General features: G+C 35.1%; 1 protein-coding gene and 1 long non-coding RNA gene across 5 annotated transcripts in view; one reads left to right on the top strand and one right to left on the bottom strand.

Annotated features, from left to right (window-relative positions):
• The window catches only part of LOC122571660 (CCR4-NOT transcription complex subunit 6-like), a 925,145-nt gene that overhangs the window by 403,774 nt on the left and 505,832 nt on the right, over positions 1-15,539 (top strand). The gene's annotated exons all lie outside the window — the stretch shown is intronic.
• On the bottom strand, positions 11,786-14,567 carry LOC122571670. Its single transcript, XR_006318157.1, has 3 exons — positions 14,449-14,567; positions 13,808-14,083; positions 11,786-13,733 (listed from the first exon to the last, which is right to left on the bottom strand). It is a non-coding gene; the product is annotated as an uncharacterized LOC122571670 (long non-coding RNA).

Raw genomic sequence — 15,539 nt, 5'->3', positions numbered from 1 at the left:
TATAATTAATAATTTTTTAAGTTTTCACGTTACACGTGCACTCTACGTTATCGTAAATGTTTGGACATTTTTGTAAATTCGCGCGTGTATTTCTAAACGTTAAATTAACAGCGCGTAGCATTACGTCGTAGGATGTAAAAAAGGTATCGAGCTTGATAAAAATTCAATGCAGCATCTTGGGCAATAATTTATAATAACGTAATATACAGGATAAGCTACGGTAGAATATCGGTTTTGCATCTAGAAATATTTTCCATATAATCACAGATGATCTCAGACATAAACTTGCCTCGTAAATTAATCACCATAGCTTTATAAATTATGTACAAAATAATTCTATATACAAAATTGTAGTATTAATATCCTAATAAATTGTCCTAACAATCTTCGCAATATCGTACGTAAACTTATACTTTCGCTATGCTAACTATGCTAACCATAAGGATGCCATATCTCATCGATATACTTTAATTTTTCGCGAACACGAAAGAATATGTTAGCTTAGTGTTCCTAAGTAAACAAAGTTTATTTAAACTATTCGGCAAACATTCGGTAGTGCATAATTCGCTATATAAATACTAGTAATTTCTCATTTTGTAAATGTAGACAGGTCAGGCCGTGTGAAAGACTTTTTTTTTTCTTGTTTTTTAGCAAATTACCTTTTAGAATAATAGCGATGTTCAAGCGGCGATTCAATTTACACGGTTGGTATTAAATATTTTTACGCTGTCCCTGGATTCCGCGGGGCAATGTTTTCTTGAAATACGGAGCAGAGGAATGTAAATAACGTTTCTGGAAAGTATTCGCAAACACAATTAAGTTCCCCCAAGAAAAATATTGGATTTCGTTTCTTTCTCCTTTTTTTTCTTTTTTTTTTTAAGCATCGCCGAGGGTGTCTGCGAAAAGCGCCTTGATTATCTCAGCCTATGTATATTGATTTAGCGGTTACGTAAAAGACAGTTATCAACGTAAAAATCTGTTAATGCCGTTGCTTGAAATATAAGTTGCTCTTTTAAAATTTAAATATCCCGATTCCACTCATAACTTACAGGGTTATGAATATACGTCAGTCAACGCGTCTAACGAACGGATATTTTCCATCTACTTGAAATATCGCTGTGTATTAGATTTTCGTTGGACGTTGCGCAAACAGATAACCGGCGAACGATGCATCCTATCCGGCGAGGTAAAACGGTATGCAGAATAATTCGCGCATTCGCGAGTACACACGTGCGCGTACTTTATACGCGGAAATTCATATTTAATACTAATTACGGTGTGCCAGGGTTTTGATCGTACCGCTCGAAGCTACTAAAACTTTTCAAACAGCGGTTCATTTTCACTGGGAATAGCCAAGAACAGATTTATGGCTCGTCACACTGTCTGTTAACAGATTGATGCGTCCTTACTTGCCTCGTAACCCGTCTCGTAATAGTAAAAAAAAAATTGTTCCCTCGAACAGCTTGGCCGTTGGTGAAAATTTGCCTCGTTAAATCGCCAATCTGAGACACGATCCCGTACGATTTTGCGTCCGCGTTTTCGGCCGAGAATTATTCCACCTACACCCGTGGAACGTGTCACGACTGTAAATCTCGGCCGAGATAGTTTCGGCGACCACCGTCTACCGTTTAAACAGCCCGCCGAAATCGATAATATTCAATTTCCAAGTTTCTGCAGTTATAGCTCGCTATTGTTAGTCTGGTTAGCGGCGAGGCGAACTTTTAATGGTTTTGCATGATGACGAGTTCTATTTGTGCAGTTAAATTTCGTTTCGGCTTTTCATTTCGCCGGAAGGACATAATTCCGGCAGATGGAACAGAAGTTAAGAACACGAGTTGCTACTGTTGGAAAATTGCGGCTTAGTAAATATAAACTTTATGCCAGTGACATGATAGTATGCTACAGGGTGTCTCGAAATATGGGAATCAAATGGCGATGGTGTCTCCTGTCGGTGGTGTGACCTGTGATGGTTTGTCCTGTTCGTTATATTTCATTTTATTTTAATAACTTTATATATCGGTGTCGTGTTAGTTCAAAAGATTATACGTATCTTTCGCCGAAGAAATTGACGACACTGGTGAATTGATTTATGCTAAATTTGGCAATACGGCGATAACATCGGTTTGTTAGAAACAGGAAGTATACAACAGAAGCGTGAACGTATGCGAATGCCTGGCAGTTAATATTAATTCTCTGAAGAATCCTTGAACGGCATACGTATTTCCTAAGGATCTTGTAAAAATAAAACAAGTCAAGAGCAATCATGTCCAATGATCGTATAATGTCTGAATAGCCATGGTCAGTGGCATTCATCGCTTGACCAAGTTTATACGCGACGTATTTAAGAAATTTAGTTCACTTGCCTCGATGCGAAAAACGCGAAGTGTACAGTAAAATAGAGAGAAAAGTTTGCCGAGAGATTTATTGACCTACACAGTTACTGGTAAGTAACTGGCAAGTGTATAGACCTACACGGTACTCTAACATGAAATTAAATTGTTTACAACTTGGAAAATAAATCTCTATTTTGTATTATCGTGTATGAATTATCTTCATTATTCTGATATCCAAAATCATTTTGATAAATACTTTTCGGACGCTCTGTACGTTGTCACTATGAGGATCTCTCGTTTTCAATTTTATTTTTTCGTGCCTTGAGTACAATTTTTATAATAAAATATTGTACTTGACCACTCTTCTATTCTTCCTCTTTTCTTCCAACGAAACTAATGTATTGTTCTTCGAGAAGAACAGGATAAATTGTTTTCATAAACATGGATTAAATCCAAGAGTACAATAAGTTTTACAAGATTAAAGTTAAATACCCTTTGAACTAATCAGTTTTCAACCCAAGTATCCTAATACCTTTTTGTAAACAATTAAAAATTGTACAAAATATGTTCCATTAAAAAAAAGAAACAAAGATATTTGAAATCTCGAAGCACGTCCACCTAAATAAGATTTGCGATCACCAGAAGTTCTGTCGGAGACACTTCTTCGAATAATCCACAGTTCAGAAGATATTTCTCGCGGATCGATTAAAACGAAACACCCTGTGNTATAGCGCATGTGTGCAACATATTAAAATCATTTTAATAAATACTTTTGGGATGCTCTGTACGTTGTCACTAAGAGGATCTCTCGGTTTCCTTCGGTCTTTTTATTTTTATATAATTACCAATGAAAATTGTATATATTTAACAATAACAAGACATTGAAGTCAAGATTGAAAGAAAATTTAGTTTTCTACGAGCAATTCTGTTTCAAATATTTCAATGTCAATCGCATCCTGTGTAAAGTTATTTCAATCCGTCCTTTGCGTTATATTTAACAAAATATCATAGAATCTCTATATTTCTATTAATCGAAGTAGCTCACAGCGTTAATTCGAAACGATGAAGTTAATAATAAAAAAATCGATTAATGTACGCAGCAAATTCCGCAGGATATTTGAGGCCATCGGATCTCTGAAGAAGATATTTCTATGTTTTTAGTATGCTATTACATAGATACATATTTCTTCTTTTATATACGACCTTTTCTGACATAAGCTTTGAAAAGCACTTTTGGCAGTTTATTATTCCAGTGAAGTTTTGGGAAATTTATTTAAAACAGGATCTATTTCCATCCATTCCCGGATAAATATAGCCATAAAGATTCTGCGGTATGAGGGCACTGAATCAGCCGTAGTAAAGTAAAATAAATTCTTATAGTTTTTCGTTTTTATTATATGTCTTTATTATACCTTCATATACTTGGTACCTTTTTTTTTATAAACATTTTAATAAATACTCAATTGCTCTACTTCTTTTCTTATATTTGCTATCATTCCCCAATGTATCTACAGTCTAAAAATTGTACACCATTTTATTATTCCTTGTTCGTTACACGTGAAATATTATCTTCTCCGAAAGTAGTACATGATAAAAAGAATGATAACAGAATTGTGACATATTATGTTGCCAAGCATAAATTGCAAGCACTCGCAAGCAAAATCTTCATCCGAACGTATTACTTTATGCGTGTATTTGTTATACATTGTACATTTTATTATGCATTTTAATAAAACATAAACTTGTAAAGTTTTATTTTATTGCGAAACATGATGTTTTCTATATTATTCATAATTCAAAATAATCGTAATTAACTGTATCAAATTATTACATGTAACGTTGCTATCTTTGCAAAACATGATGTTTTCTATATTATTCAGAATTCAAAATAATCGTAATTCACTGTATCAAATTATTACATACAGTGTTATGCTGTCTTTCATAATTCTAATATAGTCTAGATCTACAAACTGGTTAACAACTTTCGGAATAGTGTGATGTATCTCAATAAATCATACTAATTACGCAAGAAACTTTAATCTGAAAGAAGCGTTTCCTTAACCGCCTAACCGGCTATGTCGAAATACGATATTTCGTCATGTCAATCTGGATGTGCCAATATATGTAGGAAGATATTCACCGGTTAACAAAAGCTCAGAGGTAACGAAATAAAAGAGCATATTTCTTCCATAACAGTATAATAACCTTGTTATACTTTTACTAGCCTTCGGATTTTCAACCGGTTTACACATAGAAACTTTCTCAGCCGTGTTACACTTTAATGAGATGTCTCATCATTTACATACATGAAACAACATGTCGCGCCGCAATCAAAGAAAATAAGCTGTTCCATACGAATGGAAATAAACAACCGCGTAATTAAATCACTGAACATTGCGTGAACGTGAGTGAAACGAAGCAAACTTGCGAAAGCTTCTCTCTCTCTCTCTCTCTCTCTCTCTGTCGTTACTTTAATACCTGTATCCGTATTTGCAGTGTGCGCTCGTATAATCAGGATGCCATTATCCACTCGCTATCTGGTGCCCTAAGGCATTCAAGAAATTTGCCAAAGTTGCACCGTTAGAAGCATAGATCACCTTCTGTTCAGTTTTCGTTCGTCTGATCTTTCTTGTTTCCGTTTAGCTTTTTTGTTCTTCCTTCTGCATTCTGTTACGCCCTCCTTTCCGGTGCATTCTTCGTCAGAGGAAGAAATCAATATAGCGTTTCCACGAAGATGACGTTAGCATACTTGGCAAATCGTGGAAATTGCCATATCAAGGACTCTCCGCGTTTTATAGTTCTCTTCTTGCTGCACACCGCACGTTTTTTGGATGCGTCCTTACATATGGAGCAACCCTGCGACCTTCTCTGGGTCACTTTTGACCCAATTGTACGTCTCTGTCGCCAGGAAATCTCTCAAATTTCAGGCAACTGAGAATCTTTGCATCAAACATTCATTCTCTTGGACTTAATAGTTTCTGTTAGTTTGAATTTATCAGCTAGAAGATATAACATGGTGCAATATAAATTGGGTCACTTTTGACCGAATTGTATCCTTCTATCGTCAGAAGATTTCTCAATCTTGGGGAAGATAAGATTCTCTGCGCCAAAGATTTTCTTCGAATTAATAGCTTGGATTCTGTTTGTTTGAATTTTGGAGCATAAAGATATAATATCATGTAATATAAATTGGGTCACTTTTGACCCAATTGTATCTCTCTGTCGTCAGAAAGTTTCTCAAGTTAGAGGAAAATAAGAATCTCTGCATTAAACATTATATTAAACGAATAATTCGGATTGTGTTTGTTCGAATCTACGAGTATACAGATATAATATCATGTAATAGAAATAGTATCAATATATGATAATTAAGCAATCTAATTATAATAACCACGAGGTGAGTGTATAGTAGGAACAAGCTACAAGGCAAGGATTATGTATAAATAAATAATAAATGATAATAATACTAAAAATTTTCTGAAGACGTCACAGACGTCGATTCTCTATTCGATTAAAACGAAGGCAAAATTAAAATATAAAATATTCAAGAAGCGCAGCGGAGTTAACTTGGCACTTGCTTGTTCGACTAAATGAAGCCTGTTGCGTTTCATTCTTTGTAATTTGTTGTATAATTATATTACATCTTGCTTGGATGCACTTACAACTATATGTAAATAAATACCTCTATACGTAATACTTGTTAGAATAAAATTATTGTTAGACAAATTGGTAAAATTCTTTTTTTATCAAAGTAGTTAGGATCTTGACGAAGCAATTATTTTGCGATACATTGTACATACTTCGTTAGAAGACAAAGTACGAGTTACAAATACATTATTTTCTTAAATCGATAAATCACTCTCTTACGTTGTTAGTTAATTGTTTGATAAAAAATGATAAACAAAATTACAAATAACTATTGTAGGTATTCAAAGTAAAATACTGTATGTTAACTAAAAAAAAAAAAAAAAAAATAAACTCATTTTTGCAGTTTAATTAATCTAGTTTTCCGCTTTTCAAACTCACGTCATGGTTACAGATTGATAACTAAATTGATTTTGTTACAGTGTAAGAGAAAAATAAAAGGTTTTATGTGAAAGAATGTCTAAGCCTACAAAGTTATTTATATTTTACTTTCATCTGTTCCATTTTATTATTTATATTGGTAAATTTAAAGACGTATAAGATTGTTTCATTAAATCGTGTATTAACTGGTTTGAAATTAAGATTTCGACAAATGAAAAATAAGAATTTATTGCTCTACATTAACACATACTAAAAAATCACTGTGCAGAATGATTTACATTGCAATTGCGCCGCTTTTATATCGAAGCGAGAAAATGGTTAATGAAATGGTGAAATTTAAAGACGTAAATTGTATGCAAATACCGAAAACTTCTTCGAATTTTCAAGAAGACTTGCCGTAAGAACTTCGATAATAATATTAACAGTTTGAAAGAATTCTTTTGATCACGGAATTCTGTACATTTTCCACTTGGAACTGGAATATAATTAAGCTTTGCTAACGAATTTACTCACAAAGCGCTTCTGCTCGTTACACCAAGTTAAGGAATTTTAGTTTGCAAAGTAGCGGTGAAAGAAACAACGATTTAGTCATTTTTCTCAGATGCTGGAAGTTTCACGAGAAATTGGCAAGCATCTTAAGTGATGCTTGCTATTAACTTGTAACCCCTGTTCTATATTGTCCCTCTACTATCCAAGCTATTTTGTGCTTTTTAAGAAGTTCGTTATCCTTGTCCTTTCAAAATATAATGTAATTCAAGACGCTTTTAACGTGAAACGATGGCTATACGCTGCGTCTCATGACTATAAAACCATTCTAAAAATTTCAATTTTTATGTAAGTACCTGGCACAGGATACGTTATGACAAAATCTGCTTGCAAGTATGCAACATCGGACAATAAAACTTACAAAGGTTATTATTACAATTTTATTTTATCGTGCCTTGAGTACAATTTTTATAATAAAATATTGTACTTGACCACTCTTCTATTCTTCCTCTTTTCTTCCAACGAAACTAATGTATTGTCTTTCGAGAAGAACAGGATAAATTGTTTTCATAAACATGGATTAAATCCAAGAGTACAATAAGTTTTACAAGATTAAAGTTAAATACCCTTTGAACTAATCAGTTTTCAACCCAAGTATCCTAATACCTTTTTGTAAACAATTAAAAATTGTACAAAATATGTTCCATTAAAAAAAAGAAACAAAGATATTTGAAATCTCGAAGCACGTCCACCTAACTAAGATTTGCGATCACCAGAAGTTCTACTGGAGACACTTCTTCGAATAATCCACAGTTCAGAAGATATTTCTCGCGGATCGATTAAAACGAAACACCCTGTGTATAGAGCATGTGTGCAACATATCACGATGCAACGTTAATAGCACGTGTACATTAGAAGCTTTTACAATGGAATGCTAATACGTGGATAGCGGAGGGTGGAAAAATTCGATTCTTCCCAGCGACGCTGCACTCTCGTTCAAATTCTTTATTCTATCGTGAAACGGCGTTCCCTTAAATGTAATCGTATATTTCGAATTCATCGAATGTAAAGCGAAGGTAGGATTTCGCCGACAGGCAAAGTTTGACTGCGAAGGCAATTAGCGATGGCATAAATTGAGATAGACGCGGACGTTGGGAAGCACGTTGAGCAGCTGTACGAGACTCGTGGCTCATGAATATGAAACGAATATGACTGTAAGCCCTTTTGTTCGATGGCCACTCGATCTGTCATATCGACTCGTTTCCCTCCTATCGTTACGTGTTTTACTACGTCTCGTAAATTTAACATTTGCCTAATCTCGATCCTCTATGGCGAATAGATCCGCCTGGTACTCCCGCGTGACAGATATCACGATCCCTTTTAACGCGATTACGTTTCCTGTTGATTCAATTGTACATTTTTCTTACCAGGCCACACCATTTATTCGCGTTAGACACGTAAAACTTTCATCGGAGGAGAAGAGTTGCGAATGAAAAAAATGTGCGATATTAGCTTTTTGAGGAGAGTAATTGAAAATTATTTTACTTTCTTATCTAATCAGTTTCGTAATGTTATTTAATATCGTATTACAGTGATACGAAGACATTTAACGAGTCTCGCTGTAAATGCATTACATTTGAACATTATGGAAGGGGAATGTGATAAGAGCGAAATCTAACTTGTACTAGATGAAGATGCTTACTTTTGTTGGAAATAAAAATGAATTCACACTGGACAAATAATTAAGAAATTAGCTTAAAATAATTAAGAAATTGCAAACTTTTCTGCTAGGAAATGTGAGATAAAGAGAAATAATATCGGGAGGAGGAATTCAAGAAGAATCTTTTAGTTTGATGTAATTAGACGATTAACGCAATCTCAAGAATTAATTCTGTCTTAATGAAGTAAAATTCAGTAATTTATTTTAATTACGTAAAATTAAATCGGAGCTGGAATTGACGCATATTATTCACCAGGTAGAAAGAGAGATATTTTTTGACACGGTAATGTACAGGGTGTAACAGAACACATGGCACCCACCTGGGATGTCGATTGTACACCTAATGTGTGTTCTAATTGTAAAAATAATGACAAAAAGTTCATGTACACATATACTGTATCTGTCTTCATCTTGTAGATGTGACGAATTTTCTGTGCAAGCAACATCTATTGAAAATGTTGAAATACTATGGTTGTAGAATAGAATAAACCTTTCAACAGATTCAGAGTACACGAAGAAAGTATCAGAGTGCAATGGGATCCATGACGTCTACTCTAACTATTTTCTAAATATCTTCTGTAAAAGTAATTAGGAAATTGTTTGGATGTTTGTGCAAATTCATATTCATTTTTACTAAGTTGATTCAAAAAATGAGAGCTGAACAAACATTTGTCTTACCTGCTAGATATTGCAACATGTGCTTTACTTTTCATATCTGATACATCTTATCATATTACATGCATTCTGTGAATTTTTCCACCTCGAAGATTTTTATACACGCACAAACATTCGCAGCCTAGTAATTAGACGGCACAAAATTCAAACGAAAAGTTCGCTATCTCATAAACAAACACAGAGAGACGATGTGTTCGTGCGGTGCACTGTTTTGTTGAAAAATTAAACTTCCTCTAGTTCTCAGCGATACATCTTCTAATAATTCCGGTAGTTTGTTTTGTAAGAAATCGAAATATGCTGCTGACGTTATATTTCCTTCGAAAAAATATGGCCCAATAATTAGATGTCCGATTATGCCAGCCCAGACGCGATAAAGTGCACGCGTACCGAGCGAAAATTCAAAGTCGATTTTCTCGAAAACGAAGCCTCAAACGAAAAATTTTTATTCTATATTTTCGACTTCTTTTTTCGCGTAGAATCACCCCCTTTTCGCTTGTACCACCAGTTACCAACCACCCTGTATATAGATTTAACGTCGCATTAACTGCGAAGTCATCAGCAAGAGAGGCGAGTACGCTTAGAGTATCGTGTCAATTAATTCATTTCTTTACTGAATTTTAGCAGATGGTGGATTTTGTCCCTGTTGACATTGCCTTTAATATACCGTTTCAATTACGATGTCAATTATTTCGGTTTCTTTAACAAATTTTAGCAGATGAAGGATTTTGTCCCTGTTGACATTGTCTTTACTACATGATTTCAGTTTGCGTTTAATGCGACGTGTGTTATACTAGGTTGTCCGAAAAGTTTCTTTCCTTTGATAGGGTGATAATAGCTGAACAACAATTTCTGTTTTATATTATTTTATTGAATTAGGTATGCTCCATTTCGTTCTATTTCTATTATTATGTTCGTGCATAATTCAATAAACTAATATAAAACAAAAAACATTGCGCTATCTATTATTTCCTTATAAAACGAAAGAAACTTTTCGAACAACCTAATACTTTGGACCACATCTACATTCTTTGTCTCATTTTCTAAGATAAATGTCCCAACTCTTGCTATTTAAAAATCAATTGATGAATAGTCGAACAGACATGTTTAAATCGAACCGCGCAAGCTTGATACATTCGATTCGGCAGCGCTATTATAGAAAGATTTACTCGATCTACCGTACAATCGTCGTCGTAGCGGATATCCCTACAGGAGTAGGTACCACGTATCTATCCGCTCGATCCAATACGAATGACTTAACGTGGCGAATATGTACGTCTATATATCTGCTGGTCTCATTTTAAGGGGTTAGAGTACTCGTGTAATTCCTGGGAAATTTAAGTTGTCTTGCGCGTACTCTCTCTCTCTCTCTCTCTCTTTCTCTCTTTCTCTCTCAAGGAAATAAAGGAGCAAGATGAAAATTACAACGTTCGACAGATTAAGTTTCATGTTTGTATAAAGATGCGTCGTTGTTAGAGACGTGTCTGTAAAAGAAAGACACTTTCCGGACAACCTAATATTAAGTTCCGAAAAGTTTCTTTCGTTTTATGAGGAAATAATAGACGCACAACGTTTTTCGTTTTATATTATTTCTTCTGTTGAGATAAACACCGCGACATTTCACAAACTTGGTTTCACGTTTGTACGAAGGTGCACTGTTGTAAAAGACACTTTCCGGACAACCTAATCTATAGCCTGATATTCCAAATAAGCGTTTTGTTATCAGATTCCACATTGTAATTACATAGAAGCACTATCAAATAATATGAAATTTAGTATATTTGGATTTTATTAATTGGCGTATGAATGCTATAATAAATACAATGGCGGAGAAATATTTTTTGTAGCTACTTTGTATAAGGATAAAATGCTAGCCATGTTATGATCTTTAAAATCATAGAACAAAAGTCGTAAATAATATTGCACGGAAATATGGTGTTCTGTTTGTTATGTTCCAGATATTGTTATTGAAAGATATAGTTGATTTATTACCATGATTTATTCTTTTACAAAAATATCTTTCTCCCTGAGTACCAGCTTATCATTATATATTTATATATATATATATATTTCGCCGCATGCAATGTATTATAAATTATTAATGCTTCGTAACAGGGAAATATTTATACATCAGACATTATTATATACCGAGTTATTTATATAGCTATACTTTAAGTGACGGTTTAAAAAGTATAACTACTATTATTACTGTATATATTTCTAAACAAGACAGCAGGTAGCAAGATAGCAAGGTAGAAGCAAAAAGAGTATAACGTCAAACAAGTATATATTATCAGCCACAAATATAACATTAGAACACATACTGGCTCCATTTATTGGAAATTTCTAATAAATTGTATTCTATCTTCCATTTTATATTGCACAAGTAATAACAGATTTACAATAAAGTACAATCTATACGATAAAAGTAGAGGAAAGTGTTAAACTTATATTAAATATATTGATATTTGATAAAGTATCTTCGTACTTATAGGTGACAGTGTATTTTAAATATATTTTATCTATCATTTGCCTCTGTATAGGAGACAATCAAAAGACACAAAAGAGGCAGATGAAGTGTAAGTTATAGAACGATAAAGCAGGTGCAGATTTAACATCGCAAGTAGGTCTCTAAGTAGTGGGAAGTCTGGTCCAAGAAATTCTGCAATTGGATTTACGAAGTTTATTGTCGTTAATTTAACACACAATTCTATCAGAATCGTGCGTGGTTCCACTGGCAACGAGTGGGCAGAGGGAAACTGTGGAAACTGTCTCGTTAGAAAATTTCAAAGCCACTAATTACATGAATATCTAATTAACAAGTACTATCGGTCTCTTCTCGATTCCGATGAAACTTCAACATTTCACGGAGCTACGGCGCTTCGTTCGATGTAGCGAAGACTGACGAGAGCATTGACGATTTGCAAGATGTTTTTGAATACAGCAGACTATGTTGCAGTTACGACGTTAGCCTATTCGCGATACAATCGTAACGATGTGTTTTAGAAATTCTGTTATGAACTCGAAGTTACCAAACCGCCAGTCAATCCATTGCGATTCCTGGAATCTAACTATTTCCTGTAAAAATATTATAAATAATATGAAAACCGTCGATGTATTCTATGAAACTCTGATAACTTTTTCTCAAATATTAATCGAATACGAAAACAGCTTGCTGATATTTTAAAAACAGCTGATAATGACATTTTAAAATAGCTTGGTGGAGCTTTGTGCAAGGCAAAGACAAGCAATATTTTGATACTAAGACGAGCACTATTTTTTAAATCTAGAAGGGGATGAAAGGACACTTATTTACTTCCAAAAACCAAATTGAAAGACAGTTTTCTTAACATATATAAAACTGTCGTTTTTTGTACGTAACGCGCCTTGGATGGTCTTCAATCTTCCCAATTGAAATGAAGCTCGAAATTAGCTGAACATTCAGCACAAATATAATTCTCGTTCCTCGCAGCGATTCGATATCGCGAGACAACAGATATTGAACGATAGCAGTTCATTCGATCGAGGACTACATCGAGAAAAGATTCCGCGTTGTTGCTCGATTTATTCGCAATAATTGAAATAATTAATGTAACCACTTCTGTCCTGTCTCATTGCAATTTAACAAAGTTAACAAAATTCCTGACGTTTCGTAGGACACCCAAATAATACAACCAAATGCACGTACATTCGCAAGAAGCTTTTACAATAAACGTGCAAATATTTCTACCAGCTACTGCATGCGCCATTCAAGTAAATTATCTTTTCCAAATCGCTGATTCGAATCATCTATTGGAAACTGATCCGGATGAAGTAAGAAGAATGTTCCGTGACCGCGGCAGGTCAGTGATTTGCGATCGAGAGAATCCAGCGAGTGCCAATTACGGAAACGACTTTCATTCGGAATGACGTTGATATTACGCTGAAATGAGGCAAAGACAGACTACGGGAAACGAATATGGTCGATCCGATGGATAATAATCCGTGATTTAGAAAGGCAGTCTACTGTCCGCGGGCTTCAAAACCGTTGAAAGTGATCGAACCCGATTTCTCGACGCTTTTGTCTATTTCCGCTTCAATTTCTATGTAAATCGACTTAAGATTCGACCATCGTTCGCGCGGTCTCAGGAACACGAACACAGTACTTCAATACCCCGACGAATCATAGTCGCTGCTTTCAATCTGGCCATAGCAAATCCGTGTCACCATCTGCAGCACTCGTTAACGATCATTTCTGAGGCGGTCGACCGAGCACTGTTCTCTTGGTAATTTCTAGCTAACAGTGCCATCGAGATTTACTCCGTGTGACGTCAAGAAACCGATCGCTGGATTTCATTTGCGAACGTCTTCGTGGCAAGGTTACGTCGATAACGTTATTTACGAGTGGCTCGCTTGTTATTCCAAAGCAGTCGGTAATTCCTTATGCGATAAAGTGACGAAATCAATTACCGAGTTGCCTGTGACATCCTCACCAGGCTGCCTTAGTTAGTCATCATCTGGCATAAATCCTCAAGTATTAATGCAAAGTGATAAAATTTGATTGCGATAGTAAAATTTTGATCATCGTTACTTTGATAAATATCTTCTTGATAGGTTTAGTAGTCGTTGAATTTTATTTTCATTGCCGCGATCGCCACTTGCCAATCATGTTTCTTCTCCAACGTCAGTTATGTTTAATACTTAGTTATATGTGTGGTAATTACGTGTAGTTGTGGTAGGATTCACTTTATCCGATCGATTGATACTTTAGTTTGCATAAACATAGAGAACGATGCGAGAATTGAACATTTATTACGAAACGTTCTGGTAGTTTTGGTTACTTTTACGAGCGCCGAGGTTTGTAGAACTATATAAATAAGCATGTGTCAAATATTTCTCACTATAATATGGGTGTGCAGTGATTCGTAAAAGTCAACGCGTTCCTCGTTAAAATGGAACTGATATGAAAAGAATCTTCTTCCACGTGTATCTTTTCTATTTAAGACTAAAACTCACGAATGAAGACATAATTCGCAACAAACACTCGTAATTATGTAGAAATATGTATCTAAAGAATTGGCATAAATATGAGAGATACTCAATTTACGGACCTTTAGAAACATGTTTGCGATAGGATCAATTCATCGAACATATTTGGTTAGACGAATCTGCATACAACTCGCACAAACTTCATAAAAATTATCATGGAACTAATACGAGCAACGAACTCACATCAATTTTCCTACTTCGTGTCAGATGCCTGTCTCTTCAAAGTCTTGATCCGCTTGTAATAGGCTCTCTAACATCACGTAAACGAGCACCATTTGAGACCAGGTCTAGGTCGATAGCGACCTCCACGTAACGCTTTCGAACATGATTGAATCCTAATAACCATTAGGTCGGACGTCTCAGAGTTTCGAGCATTAAGTGGCCGTCGTAAATCTAAACTGTCTCGATATCTCGCTCTTGACCACACATATACACGCACCGATGCAGAGCCTTGTACGTAATCATTACGTCCCCGATTTGTCGCCTTGTGTCACGTGAAACTGTGCTTGACATGCATTGCATACGAAAGCGCTGTTATCTGTTAAATATGTATAAAAGAAAAAGAGAAAAAAAAAAGAAGGAAAGTGAAGGGAAAGAGGAAAGTAAGTTTCATCAGGGGCCTGTTACTGGAGTCATCAGTAAAGGCTAGCGAACCCATCAATAAAGACTCGTTCAGACGTGTCGAGTAATTTAGTCGAGCGACGAATAGTCATCTACTATTAAGTGATTTACTGCATGCAAAGTATTCGCAATTAGAAAAGTTGAGCTACAGATTTAATTGGCTAGTAGCGAGTGGCGGAGAAAGCTTAAGCGTCGACGTACGCCAAGTTACTAAATTATTCGTCAAATCAATGGATGTCTGCACGAGCCTTAATATCTTGCTGTATAGCAAAACCGTAGCTTGAAAGTTCCGCATAGCGGAAGTCAAGTTACAGGAGATATTCGTACGAAAGGAATGATTAGCGAAGACTGTTGAGAAATTGTCTGTCGGTGCATATTCCTTGTTTAGCAATATAATCAGTTGTGCCAGCATTGTGACAATCAACGATAACAGCGACTCAAAATATGCTAATAGAATGTCTCTAAATTCTACATTTGCAGTTTTGTAAATTTCGATAAAGCGTAGAATTTGCAAACCAGTGAGCTGATGATACATCGGTTTAGTTTTGTATCTTTGTGCTATGATGATCATTTAAAATATCTTCTGATTAAAATATCACGACCGTCAAGATATTTATTCGGACACTGACGTATTTGCGGGTTACGCATAAACG

The sequence above is a fragment of the Bombus pyrosoma genome, linkage group LG10 (genome assembly GCF_014825855.1).
Source record: "Bombus pyrosoma isolate SC7728 linkage group LG10, ASM1482585v1, whole genome shotgun sequence".
NCBI lineage: Eukaryota > Metazoa > Arthropoda > Insecta > Hymenoptera > Apidae > Bombus > Bombus pyrosoma.
This window is presented reverse-complemented; position numbering and strand designations above follow the sequence as displayed.